General features: G+C 50.6%; 1 protein-coding gene across 2 annotated transcripts in view; it reads right to left on the reverse strand.

The window, feature by feature from the left end:
- PDGFRA (platelet derived growth factor receptor alpha) overlaps positions 1-6,852 on the reverse strand; it is a 47,246-nt gene extending 40,394 nt beyond the window's left edge. Inside the window, exon 1 of one of the 2 annotated variants that reach the window (XM_038398600.2) lies at positions 6,706-6,852. The gene's annotated coding sequence lies outside the window, so the exon portion shown is untranslated. Of the gene's footprint in view, positions 1-5,032; positions 5,460-6,705 lie in introns of those variants that run through there. The other variant, XM_038398602.2, reaches the window with a different exon arrangement.
- Positions 6,853-14,168: the final 7,316 nt, after the last annotated feature.

The following is a 14,168-nucleotide window of genomic DNA, read 5'->3' on the forward strand; positions in this document are numbered from 1 at the left end:
TTTAGTCAGCTTCAGTAAACACCCGAGGTTCAGTTCAGAACACCCCACGGACCTAATCCTTATCTGACATAAATTGAGTCATGGAGCTACACTAGCTGAAGATCTGGGCCAAGGTCATAAGCACATGTGCAGTGTATGCATACTTATGGTGTGAGCCTTCATTCCTTGTACACCCTAGGATACCCACTGATTATAATGGGAATAGGGAGGCATGAAAAGAATGTTAGATCTGGCTCAAATTTCCAAATTAGTCTGCCAATATATATAAAGCAGAGTGTATAGAGTAAAGCAATAATTGTGTTTATTTAGATTTTTTTAAGTCGTCTAGATTAAATGTTAGTATTTCAGTTACTTATTTTGATTATACTAAATCATAAAAGGGATATAATCAAAATCTTTGTTTACAAGGACCTGGTCTGCCAAACGGTTGCTATCAAGTACAGTGCTTACCACCATGAATAGTTCCATTGACTGTGGAGTGTAAGTCAAAACAAAATTTGGTAAAATTTGTATCCAGAATGTTGTGAACCTTGATGGAAAAATCCATATAGAAAATAATGAGAGACCTAGTCAGTCATTCTGCACATGCTAGACGGAAAGCACTATGGGGAGGAAAAAGTGATATTAATCTTTCATGCTGTCATAAATTAGGCAAAGACCTTCACCAGGAAAGTAGAATTGTATATCCATCGCTAAATAACAGAAAATAGCCTCATTCCCCATTGGGTACCAGTCACCTGCATTTAATACAATTGGCCGCATGATGGCAGTGTTGTTCCACACTAGTGCAGCCAAACTGCATTTCTCTGGCAGAAAGGAGCGTCAGCCTCAAAGGTGATAGATGGAATTTAAACCGACTCCAAGTCTCCATGGGTCAACTTGAAACTGTCATTTTATATGGAAATTATTTTAACTTCGTGTGAGCATTGGTAAAAAGACTTGATCCTGCAATGCTTACTCACACCTGTAATACTAGTGGAGACTGTTGCAGAAGCAGGTCCAAATACTATTATCTCTTCAGGTTTTGGAAACATAGTGATGAGATCATCTTAATTTGGGAATGAGTTTGATGCTTTTAGTGCATGTTCTCCCTAAAACTAGCTTCTCTGGGGAAACTCTGAGCTTTTCCAGGAAAGGTTGGAGCAAGGTAAGAAAAAGGAAATCATTGGATGAAAATGGTGTGATTTACTAGGTTGATTTAAATATGTGGACACGGCCACCTGTAACTTTTCTTGGTCATTGGCTCCTTTCCTTATAAGACTCCCCAAAAGCAAGACCCTCTGTACAGTGAACAATAGCAAGTTCTGAAGATTTCCATGAGTCCTAAGAGGAAAGGACCACGCAAACCAAAATCAAAAACACTTCTGTGATTGTCCACTTAAAATACATTAGCAAGATGCAGTTTAAAATTAAATATTTTTTCTTAAAGAGAGGGCTGCTCCACTGCCCCTTTCAAAATATTTACATTCAGGGTGACCTGAATCTCTCTCCTATACCATAGCAAAGTAACAGTTATTAAATATCAATTCTAACTCTGTATTAGGTTCTTACAGTGTGCCCTGCACTATACAGGACACACAGGCAGTAATCTCTGTCCCAAAGAGTTTACAATCTAAGGCCCTGATCCTGCAGTCTGCTCCATGGGGCAAACCCCATGCTTAGCCCCTTTGACTTCATAGAGAGAATACAGGAATAAAGCTTTTTCCTTGCAGATCAAAAATTGCAGGATCAGGATCTAAAATTTAAAAAAGAGAAGACAGTCTAAAGTGGGAAACCCAAACGAAAGGTTAACTTGAAAGCCCGGGGGTGGAGGGCAGGAGGTTCTGTCTGTTTGTATTTTAAGCTATGAGCACTTTTTGGGGGGCCCAGTGAGGCAGTCTTTGGAAAACCCTGGTGTTTGAAACAGGTGAAACAAACCTCTTTGGCTCAAGGCCTTCAGAGTATGATATGCATCCAACCTCTAGTTTTGACCCAGAGTACAATACAAAGAAAATGAGGTTGAAAATGCACCTTACTACGTCCTGCTTTCCTTGGTATCAAAATCTGTATAAACCACCCTGCTGTATGAAGATCTCTTTGTAATCTACACATCTGGGGACAAATAATATCAAATATGGCCCTAATCCTATAGTCAGAGCCACGCTGGCAGACTCTTGTGTGTCCCCTCCCTGCACACACTGATGTAATTGCAGAAATAGGGCCATCGTTTAAAAGTAAGATGAGCTCTGACTAGGGATAGGGGAACCTGGTGTTTGGGGATTCTGAAATTCCCTTGAACTTTTTAAATATACTTTCATGCTTCTTGAAGCTTTATCAAGTTTTTGGACATATTTCTCTTCATTCAAATCATTGCTTAGCCAGGGACATTTCTTTAAAAAAAAATCTGAATCGAAGCTAAGAATGAAGATGCTTGTTTGAAGATCATTCTTCCCTGATTCTAGGGCATTTTTTTAAAGCCAGATCTCCATAGTTCAAATGTTGCTTGAGCCAAATGGAAGATGAACCTCAAAGTCTTCGATTTCTGTCCTATTGTTTTTGTCTGATCCTGTCTCTGAATCCACTGACACAGCCCCTGAGTTCTGCGTTGGTGCAGGGAACTGCACTAGCAGATCCTATGCCAGGATCGGCCCCTGAGATTGGAAATTCTTGGGGTCAAAAACCATAGGCCTGATTCCTCAGTGTGTTGCTCCCGGGTTACAGCAGTGTAACCCCACTGAAATCAAGCAGTGAGACTAACCTAAGGGGACGGTACTACTCAGACAGTGGAAACTGGCCAATATGCCATAAAACACTGCAGGGCTCGGGCGGTAGCCGTAAGGATGACTGCTAGGGGGCAGCACGACACTGCAAACGGGACCCCTTCAGCGCCTGCTTTTGCAGAGCCCAGCCTGCCCCAGCTTGGATAATCTACTCCTGCCTCTTGCCATGGGAAAACATTGTCTGGCACCTTCCAGCCTGTCCACCACGTCACACCGCACAGGCACCAGCCCTGCTCTCCAGCGCTAGCCGTTCAGCTAACGCCTCGTCCCCCGCTCCCTCCCCAGAGCGCCGCGTTGGGGCTGCCGAATGCAACCCCAGCAGTTTCGTTAAACCAGGCCGGCTTTGTTCGCGGGGGAAAGTTTCCCTGGCTGCCTTTTCCAACTGCCGGTGCTAACAAATGGTGAATGGTTAGGTGTGTTCTCGCCACCTACATCCCGCCCCCCAGCTTTATGGAAGGAGGCTGAGATGTTTCCCTTATGCACACACGGAAACGCATAGCACTTAATTGCTGGCAGGAAAAACCTGCAGAGTCAACATTCCTAGAGAATACACACACACACACACACACGTACACACACACGCACGCAGCTGAAGGACGGAGCTCTGTAATTCTTCCCTCCCTCCCAGACCGGACTCAGATGAAGAGGCCACTAATTTCCTCCTCTCCCTATGGGGCGCAACCAATTCTCCTCTGCGAGAAACCAAGGTTTGAGATTTCAACCTGGAGGAAACTGTGTCAGATCCATCAAGCCATTCTTCTCCCCAGCTCCGCTCTCCCGGGTCAGGTTAAAATTCCAACGTGGGTTCCGAAACCCAAGAACACACACTCACACATATGGAAACCCAAGAACACACACTCACACATATGGAAAATCCTCGGAGAACTTAATAGAGATGAAACCAGTAAGGTCCACGGAAATTGACGAGGGTGCTATGAAAATTACTCTAAAACTCCGAAACATTTCAATAAAGAATGATGTCCTTTATTTGAACCAAAATCCTATGGCAGGGAATACAATTCTCGATTACGTTCAAAAAACCAACGGTGTGATCCCTTTCTGTTAAAGTCTACAGGACTTTCGCATTACGGCTTGCATGCACACACACTACCCATATAGGGCTCAACCGGGAGGCCCAGTCTCCATTGCCAGAGAACAACTGGATATTGTGAAGACTGCCTTGATGCTAGTTTGTTTAGCTTGGGGGCCGGGGAATGTTTACATTCACACTTGCAAACCCCCTGTTCTGTTTTTTTAAACGTCTGGCCAACGCTTGCCACTTATTCATTGACTCCGAGATAGTGAAGGCCAAATGATCCTAGGGTACCCCGAAGCGAAGAAAGTCAACACATTTTAAGGAACACTTATCTATAACATTTACATATTGGAAAAGCCGAGGGAGCTGAGCGTTAGCGAGAAAGGATCAACCTAAAGAGCCCAAGAACAACGAGAGAACCCAGCAGCGACGTCAAATTTCAGCCACTTCGCTATTTTCATAGGAAACAATAGCAAGACCTTTGCCAAGCTGAAGCAACAACCCTTAGGCGAGCCAGCCAGACACGAAACAAGAGGTGGGGAGGAGCCGCACAAATTGGGTGTTTACTGGGGTGAGTGAAATGTTTTCCAAGCGCCACATTTCCTTGAGCTGACACTCTTGTTCACAACTTCTTTTTCAATCCCCTCCCCAAGCCTTCGGGGCCCACTTCAGGCTCGAATCCCAGGCCACGCTATTCCATGTGCCAGCAGGTCTCCACAGCGGCTGCGAGGAGGCTGCAGGGTCCCCCAGAGCCGCTGTTCCGGCGGCTTGATGAGGCCAGGGAGTCACCCTGTCTCTGCAGGATGCCCTGTCTTCCAGGGGATCCGACGCTGAGGACTCCCCTGCGCAGATAAAGGCCTCCACTGGGGACAGGGGGAAAGAGTTTCTCTCTCGGCCTGACCTCACAACCCCGGAACGCTCCACGGCTGACACACGACGCAGTTACAGTTTGGACGCTCCCGGCGGGGCGAGCGCGACCCGCATCCCGGGGACCACCCAGCTGATGAACGGGGCACGGAGAGAGAGGTCTCGTGTCACTCCCAAATCTGCTCCCGGAGGATGCAGTTGATTCTTGTGTTTGCAAGGCGCCCTTCGCGGGGATTATTAGACATGGGTGTGGGAGGTCGCCAAAGCAATTGGAGAATTTGCATGTGGTGGGGTTGAAAACTCCGGACAGAAAATAACCCTGTAATCCAGGCAGGAGCGGAGTTAAAACGCGGGTTGTCCTTGTAATTACCTCACAGGAACTAAAGGCAGCCCGCTGTCCGCTGGGATTTACCCCTGTCTCTGTTCCCAGACGTGTTGCTGAGTCTTGAGGGCTGGTGCTGCCTCCCTAGATCCATCTCGCTCCAAAACACGGTCCAGCCCTGTTCTTAGGAGTGTCTATTAGCTGCTGGGTCCCCGTCCAAAAATGTTGAGCAACGCAGCAAAGAGCCAATAAGCCATTTCCTAGTCCTCTCGGGACTTTTCCAGGGGACCCCAGCATGGCAGGGCCAGCAAGTTTCAACCGCAGCGCCAGACAAAATCCAACCAAATACATCACAAGCCGCAAAGGGCTGATGGTCCCTTACACTCCCGGGCACAACCCAAAGGGCTCGCCCGCCTGGGCTGCAGACGGGGCAGACAGCTAGGGCATGCTGGCAGCTCTGTGGCTCTGGCATGTCCGTCGCACGAGGAGCGCAGCTGGGTGTGTGTGAACCGGGCCCGCCGCCAGGTAACAGCCCAGAGCTCAGAGTTCAGCTTCCCCGCTTGCAGGGAGAACGGAGAGCGAGGTGGGGGACGATTTGCCCCTGCAGACAGACAGCCCCCCGAGGATCTCCAAGCGCTTTACCTCCCGGGGGAGAGGGCTCGGGAGGGGCAGGAGAAGACGAGGGAGGGTTGTTAACCACGACGGGAACAATGGAAGAGAGGGATGGCAGGTCGGACCTGATGGAGGGAAGGAGGGCTAGATAAAGCCAAGGGGGGAATGGGACCACAGCGGCCAAGGGAGGGTCCGAGAAAGACCCTCCTCTTACCTTCGCCAAGCCCTCTCAACTCCCCGAGTACGCTGCCCCAAAAGCTGATCCGGGCTCCACTGCAAACTCCCCGCTTTCCTTCCCCTTACGAGATTCCTCCGCCGATCCCGGTCTTCACACAAAGGGCTTCACTCCAGATTGGGGATGGGGGGCGCGGAGCCCGCTCGCAGCTCCGTCCCCAGAATCGCTCCCAGCCAGGCGGCAGGAATGCGGCGCTGTGGCCCCTCCGCCCCAGCCCAAATGTGTTTGTCATTAGCGCAGCCTTTCCGCCAGCGGGGCAGCCTCCTCCAGACAGGGGCCCCGCGTCCCCCGGCTGCCGCCCCCCAGTCCCGACTGTCGGGGGCCCCTCGCCCCGCCACTCCCGGGGCGATCGCTGCTCTCTCCCCTACCCGCAGGCCACTGGAGCTCCCGCTCCATCCCTCTCCGGAGCCGAAAGGGATCGGTGATACGTGTCCATCCTCTCCTCGGCCAGTGCCCTCGCTGTCCTTTTTTGGGGTCCAGCGAGTGCCCCGAGTCTCGCCCGCCCCCTGTCTCCATCGAACCCCCCCCCATCGTCCCTCTCCCCAGCCCTCTCCAACAAAGCGCGCTGCTTCCATTCAGGGGGGTCTCACTGGAGGGGGAAAGCGTCACCTTCCCGGGACAAGCCACCTTCCCAGCCCTAGGAACCCCCTGTGCGAGCCCCCCGACGAGCGAAAGCCTCCAGAGCCCTTTGAGGCTCAGGCGCAAACTTCCAGAGTTAGAGTTCCCAGCGAGGATCCCCTGAGGAGGTGAGCCGCCCCCGTGCCCTGGCTCTTCAGTCCACACAGGGGCTGATCCCCAGCAACCTTCCATTCCTTGGATCCGGAGCGGCAACGTCCCCTGCAGCGAGCATAAAAAGTGGAACTCCCCCCCTTACCTTCCCGTTCACACGTTAATCCGCAATGAAAAGTCTAGAGAAACAGTCAAAAATATGTCCACGTCCTCTCTGACTTTTCCTCCTCCTCCTCCTCCTCCTCCCTCGCTCCCTCCAGTTCAGACTGCAATGCTCTCAGAGACCGCGTCTCGTAATTGATTCGATGTTCGAGTCCATCCTTCCAAAACTAATCATTTGCTTTAAGTAAATAGCTGTCAGGAAATGAGCCCCCCCCCGCCCCTTCAGAATAAGAGCCTCCCTGGTCCGGTCCGCACCTGAAGCCCAGCCTCCAGCGGCTCTTACGCAGGCAGGGGGGCCAGTCAACCTCCAGCCCCGGAGAGGAGGGGCCGCAAGTGGAGCCATATGGCCGGGGAATGGGGGGCGAATTTGAGAGTTTTGCACTGCAGGGGGGGAAAGGTTTCCTGAAAACCCACCGTGTTCCCAATGGCACAAATGAGCTTCCCTCCTCGCACGCTCTGGGCAGGTGGGGCGGCTGCATAGGCTGGGGTCCCTTTCCCAGGGTCAGGGCATGGATGAAGAAGCTGGGATGGAAATGAATTGGTAGCTTAGTGATGTCTTTGCTGCCTGACTGAGCTGGGGCTTGGTGTAGAAAGGTGGGTGGATGGAGGGCTGGATGGCTGTGAAGCGCCAGGCACCCACAGACAGAGGCGAGCTCCTACTATTTATGAATGAAAGGAACGACGAAAGAGAAGCGTGTCCGAACCCTGCTGTTTCCCGTGGGAGGACCATGTGCTCTATCCCGCTCTTCCCACGCTTGCTCACCCTCCAAAGCCACCGCAGAGCATTAAGGAGCTTGGACAGACATTGCAGGCGAAGCCTTGCGGGTTTGAACGGCTCGGTTTAGAATAGTCTCCGGCCAGAGCTTTGATCCCCAGCCGGGAGATACACGTATCTCGTCGGGCTCGATTGTTGCTATTTGCTGGAGATAAGTGTGTGTGGAGAGAGAGAGAGAGAGAGACTGATGTAATCTTGGGAGTCAGATGGGGCTGCTCTTCGTTTTCTGGCTAGCTCCTATCAAACGAGGCACAGAGAGCACAGCTTCGTGCAACTGGAGTTATTCAGCTGTTGGGTGCGAGGGGGCACTGCAGCCCCAGGAATGGGAGCTGAGGTGCGTTTCACATCCCCTTCTCCAGGGCAGAAGTTGGGGTGTCCCGGGGTGCGTGCGCCCGGGGAGGGTGTCCTAGAGGAATTGTTAAAATTGCTTCCTCGTTTTTTTGTCTGCACAGCTTTCCCTGTCTTCCGCCTTGCCTTTATAGGCGGTTGTCCTTCTGTTCGTTACTAAACAAAAGCAGTTTGTTCTCAAAGTCAAGCAATAGACTCTGGTGGTTTTTTCCCTCCCAAATGAAGGAGAATTGGTCTCTGAAGCGCAAATCCCCCGAAGGGACTGGTCAGCGAGAGCTGTGAAAGGCAGGGAGTGTAACCCTGTTCAAGCTGAGAACCCAGGGGCTGCGTTTGCAGGGTCCCCCCTCACTGGGTTGTTTGGTGCTCCCAGTGCCTGCAGCCTTTTGCGTGTTCTCCACCAAGGCATCTTCGGCTTGGGTGAGTGCACAACCTCACTATTGCTTCCACATGTTCCTTCAGGAAATCATTGGAGGCAGATATATGAACAGCCCCTTGTTCGGAATGCTAACAGGATACCGTAATGCTTGTAAATAAATACCAGGCTCCAATCGATCAGCAAGCAAGGAAAAATATATGCAGCTTGGAATTATTTTAGCAACAAGGTTACAAATGGCCTTGCACTTTTAGCGGGTGATGGAGAGCGGAAAAACAAAGCCTCTAACGAAAATGATCAACCCTGCATGGTTACAAGGGTTTAAATAAAAGTGAGATTCGGGATTTTAAAACAAGGTTCACACCAATCAAACGCGCTCCAGGATCGCAAAGAACTCGCTAGTAGCTTCGCAAAGTAGCTTTGTTTCGGTTGAGATTATTTGCGTGAATATCGCCTGGGTATTAAATCCCTAAAACGATAAAGGGGACATCTGATGCTGTAGTGTCCGGACCAGATGTGAAGGGAGAGCCACTCTTGCAGACAAAAACAGAACAGAGAGAAAGAAAAGAAAGGAATGTTCCTTCTGGTTGTAATTACCTGTCTAATTTGAATAATGTCTTTGTTATGATCATTAACAAACATTCGCTAACTGCTTCCATGTGGGATCCCACAGCGTTTAGAGAAAAAGTAAATGCACCTTCGCATTTGGAGGATACTCTGGTATTTCGGGACCTAGAGTTTTATTTACTGGCTCCATCCCAGCCATCTCTAACACGAAATATGTGTCTAGCGCCTCTCCTCCCTCAGGGTAAATACAACGTGGCTACTTACAAGCCATAGGCCCCGTCCTACCCTCACGGAAATCAGTGGCCAAACTCCCTTTGCCTCGAGCTGAGGATAGGATCCGACCCATTATGTACACGCCTCTGAAGCAGGAAACACCGCTAATAATTCAGCGTGTATTGACTCTGTTTCTGGACTGTTGCGGGGAGCGGTGCCTGAAGTGTTGACATTTTCAGCCGTTTATCTCAGTCCCTGAGTCACTTCATTCATTAGCCAGGCGAGCTGACTCCAGCCCCATCTGTGTCACTCGCCCTGCGTGGCTTACACAGGGAAGAGCGAGACGCCCTTTCCATTCTGTTGTTCTAAGATCCTACAAGATTGTTGTACAGAGCCAAGCAGGGGGCCATGTGCGGTCCCCAGCTTGGGAAGAGGGCGAGAAAGCTTCCCATTTACAAGGCTAGGTGTTTATTTTTTTTCTTATCTCGGTATCTGGCTGATAGAAAGCAGTGGAGATGCACACCATATGTGTGCCCTTGGCTGGAGGGCTCCGCTCTGCCCCTGTTACTATCCCGGCTGCCTCCGGGCCATTTGCTGGGAGAGAGAGAGAGAGAGACCCCACTGTGCTCCTGTCCCACCCCCCTCCGCTCCTCCACTTATTGTGCTGAGAAACAGGCTAGGGAAATGCAGGGATTCTGCCCTGACCACTGAGCCGTGAGGGGCGTGCAAAAGCATTGATGAGGTGGCACTCCATTGTCACATGTAGCCCACTTTTGTAAGCAACGCTGAGGAATGGACGTGAAGCACTGGCTTGGGGGGGAGGGGTTGAGGTTGGTGGAGGGAGAGGAGGAACCTGGACGGTTAAGAAACCAGTTTCAAACATAATTCAACATCTGGATATTTTCAACCCTCCCCTCAAAGCACTGTGGTTCCCCATGGCTTTGCCAGAATCAGCCTGTTTAAGGGTGATGTATTTAAACAAACCCTCTCCCCTCAAACACTGCTAAAGCCGTTCACATTCCTTCCCCATTCGGCTTCTGTGACAAATTTTCTTGTACTTCGAATTCCATCCAAGCGCAGCTGGATTCGGATGCATTTCTTGCGATCGGCGGCTTTCCTTCCTTGCGCATCGAGCAAATAGGTGTTAACCCCTCCTGAAGGGGGTGGTATTGCGGGGGAGGTGGCTTTTTGGCCCTACCCCGACGTGGTTCAAATGCCCCCTTTTCTGTTATAAACGCTTCAAAACGGCTTAATGGCAAGGGCAGTTCAGCCTGAAACCGAGGGCATTGTGCTCTCGGGGGGACTTTCCTTCCCAGATTGTTTATGTGGCAGACAGATGGGAGCTTCGCGTCTTAAACAAAACATTGGGAGTCCAGCTGACAGGGCTGTTGCCTCAAAGTACATGTTTACACTTCAAACCTATACTTCAAGCGTGTGTATACACGGCAGCGCTGGCCCAGCCAGCAAGGCAATGGTAGCTCTTATGCACAGATCAGCTCGCCAGTGCTTCAAAGTCCAGATCTCGTGGTGGGTCCAAAAGCGGAGGGGAGGAATCCACATTGAGAAGGGGGTAGGTGGGGAATGAGGTTGAAACCAGCAGTGGTTCCTTGTCCAGAGCTGCTCCTGTGGTCTGTTTATTGGGCTGGGAGCCTTCAAGCTGCCTCTCTGGCCCCCGCAGCGCTATTGGTCCCCAGGAGAAGAAACAATTTGCTGTAAATAATGACCCTTTCCTGCGCGTCCCTCTGGCCCAGGGGCGAGATGGGTTGAGTTTAACTAGCTGAGGCTATTAGGCAGGCTAATGGTTTGTTAATTTGGACCCCTGGCCTCTACTGTAGCGGGGCAGAGCTCGCTGGGCTCCTTGGCTTGTGTGTGTGCCTTCGTGCCGCCCTCCGAACCTGGCAGCATCGGATCGGGCACTGTTTTTAACGGGCTTCATTTGTACATGGGGTCGGGATCAGACGGAGCGGGGATGGAGTCCTTTGTCTCAGCTCGAGGAGGTCTGGTTTTAATTATCCTTACCCATGTTTAAGCATTTGCAGCATGGACTTTGAAGCACTGTGCTGCTGGCCGATTTCATCTAAACCCCTCCTCTTGCCCGCCCTACCTTTGTGGCTCTCTCCTTGAAGCTGACACGCTTTAAGGTCAGGGACACGCATCTCTTGTACTTTTCCAGCTAACCTTGCTGATTTCCCGACACGCTCTAAAGTGGAGAGCTATAAGGAATGAACTAGGCAATCCCTTGTTTTGACCTGGCTCTTAAATAAACGGCCGCTATATCTGGCTCCATTAAACTGAATCTCCCAAATCGGATCTGTGACTTTTCTGCAACACTCCAGTCTTTCAGAGCCTGGCCAAACTCTGCACTCAGACTGGCACGTCTGGGGCACTCCCAGCTGTAAGCACAGTTACCTGCGGCCGAGTAGCACTCAGAAAAGTGAGAACAACTTCTTCCCTACCCTAGAAAACTCCAAAAGAAATGACTTTCCAGCCCGAGCCTTAAATCCGAATGCACCCGAGCAGCATGTGCATCAGCTGCCACAGGAAATGGCTTTTGGGAAATCATTTCTGATCCCCGGCCAAATGAGCCCTACAAGGGAGAAACATTGAAACCAAATTCCCTCGCGTCTGGGCACGTTTTCATAAGCACCCTGATTTCCACGCGCCCCCAGCTTTTGCTCTGGAATCGTTAAGCCACTTAGCATCAGAGGTTATTCGAGTCACTTCAGGACGATTTCTTAAAGAGCTGCTTGAAAGGCTAGGAGAAACAACCGCGTTTGGGTTGGGTTGGTGTATTGACACCCCCCGCGATGTCACCTTTAGTTTCCAAGCACAAATCTTGTTTCAAGCGCTGAACTCGGAGAAGAGACCCACCAAACCCCCCAAGAAGGGGGCTTCTCAGCGCCTCCGTTTGTCGCCACATTTGGGGGGGAGGAGGGGAGTAGCAAGAGGGCTGTTATCCCTGCCAGACTAAACAACTAGCCGAGCAAGCAAATCAAGCTTCCCAGAGACACTACACTGGCCGTTGTGAAGACAAAAGCAGAGAGGAGAAAAAGAAATCCAGTTGTCACCTCGATTGAGTCTGACAAGGCTAGCCAGGCCCTCTGCTGACGTGCACACATTTACAGTCTCCCTGTGATGTTTTTCTTCTTCCCCAACACCAGTTCCACTCAGTCTGTTTGTTCAACATAATTTGGCTTTGAATAGCAGGGATACAGTGACGCTGCAGGGGAGCTGAGCCAGACAAAAGAAGTTAACGGTTAGTTCCCCCCACTCCCCCATTTCCTCCTACCTTTATTTTTATTCATAATAATTGTTGGCTAAGGTAGATGTGCCCAAAGTTTTTCTCCGGAGGCTGCTGCAACGACGTGGAGACGGCTTACTTTCATTGTTGCATTTGGCTTTTAACGTTAAAGGATGTCCCAAAAAAAAAAAAAAAAGGCTGCAAGTTGTATTCTCTGAAAACAAGCTTTGTTTTCCTTCTGCTCCTGCCCCCCTGCGTGTTGACCGTGGCAGAATAAACAGGCTGCTCTGGGCCTGAAGCAGCCCTAACCCAGTGTAGGGGTGAGCTCATCCAGCCCAGAGAGGCAAGGAAAAATTGACCCCTTGATATGCTCGCTGGGGCAGTAGAGGGATTAGTCAGAATTTCCATAGGTCCCACCCCACTTTTCACACTTTCTGCCATTAGTTCCTAAGTGAAATTGCTTTCCCCAGCCTTCTTAAGAGACAAACAAACGCCTGTCCTCATACTAGTATTTACATGACAACACTTGGAAGCCCTACCCAGGATTGGTGCAGCAACGGTGGTAGGCTTTGTGTAGCTGCCCCCGCATAGTAAGAGACAGTCCCGGCCTGGGAAGAGCTCACAATCGAGCCCAGGCAGGCAAAGGATGGGAGGAAAGAAGGATCTTGTTCCCATTTTACACCTGAGGACACCTGGGGACTGAGACACAGCGAGATTTGCCCAGGAAGGCTGTGGCCGAGCTAGAAATGGGTACAGAGCTAAACGTACCGTTGGTAGATCAGATGGACGGACAGGGTAGGACACAGGTATGAAAAAGTCAACGACTGGCCTCAAACGCGGAGGCGCGGGGAAGGGGTATCGAACAGAAAAGCCTCCAGATGGCCGGAGGATGAGCATTAAATCCTGACGATCTGGGGTGTGTTGTTAGTCAACGAAAGGATTATTAATCTGCGTGCTGTGCGACTTTCAAAATAGCACGGCATGAACATCTGCTGGAGGGTTGAAATAAAACGTCGGCAGACTGCGGCGGCAGTCGTATTGCACATCGTGGGCTGGGGCTTGTTGTTGCAAGAGTTTAGCTGATGGTAAGGGACGCTTTCAGGCAACTGGGAGGCGGTGTCTGCGCTACGCTTAAAATCATAGTAACACCCTCGTGCCTTCACCGGGCGGGAGCGTCCGAGAAGAGTAAACCTTGGGAGAAACGTGTCATCTCTCCCAAGCAGCGAAACGTTTCCTGGTGGCGACAGTTACAACCACTAGAGGGCGCTCCAGCCCAACAGAGAACTCGACCGCTTTCGAGGACGCCGGGCCACGGAGCAGAGTGACATTGGTCAGATCCTGCACCGACGATTCAAATGTGACCTCTGTACATAGCACTGCCCCCGTCCCGCTGAAACCAACTGCTGCCTCTATTCACCTCTGCAAAGACAAACACGGCTCCTGCTTAGCAATCTCCATTATGAATTCTTCTCATTTGCAGCCAGTTTCATTTTATGAAGATTTTCTGTTTACTGTTGCAAAGGACGCTGGTGGTTTCAAACAGCCTATCTAATGTAGGTGTGAATGTGAGAGCTTTGCTGGGAGACGACCCAATGCAAAGCCCTCGTCTGAAGGTATTCGTATCTCCTGACACACTTTACAACTGTGGGGGTTTTGCCTCTGAAAATGTCCTGTCAAATATTCATAATGCCAGACAGTTCATTCCGAAATGATTGAGGAACAGAGCCAGAGCCTTTCGGTCTATCAGCCCTTTCTGCATCTGATCATCAAACGAACCTACCTTCCTTCTTAGTATTGTATACATAACTAGGAAGTGCCAGTCTGAGGCCAGTCAGATTCACTGCATGTATGACACTCTGCTGATAGCTCCGCCAGGGAAGTGGCAGCAAGGATGAAGGTGGCCCAATGAAGAAGAGGTTAAGAACCAGA

The sequence above is a fragment of the Dermochelys coriacea genome, chromosome 4 (genome assembly GCF_009764565.3).
Source record: "Dermochelys coriacea isolate rDerCor1 chromosome 4, rDerCor1.pri.v4, whole genome shotgun sequence".
NCBI lineage: Eukaryota > Metazoa > Chordata > Testudines > Dermochelyidae > Dermochelys > Dermochelys coriacea.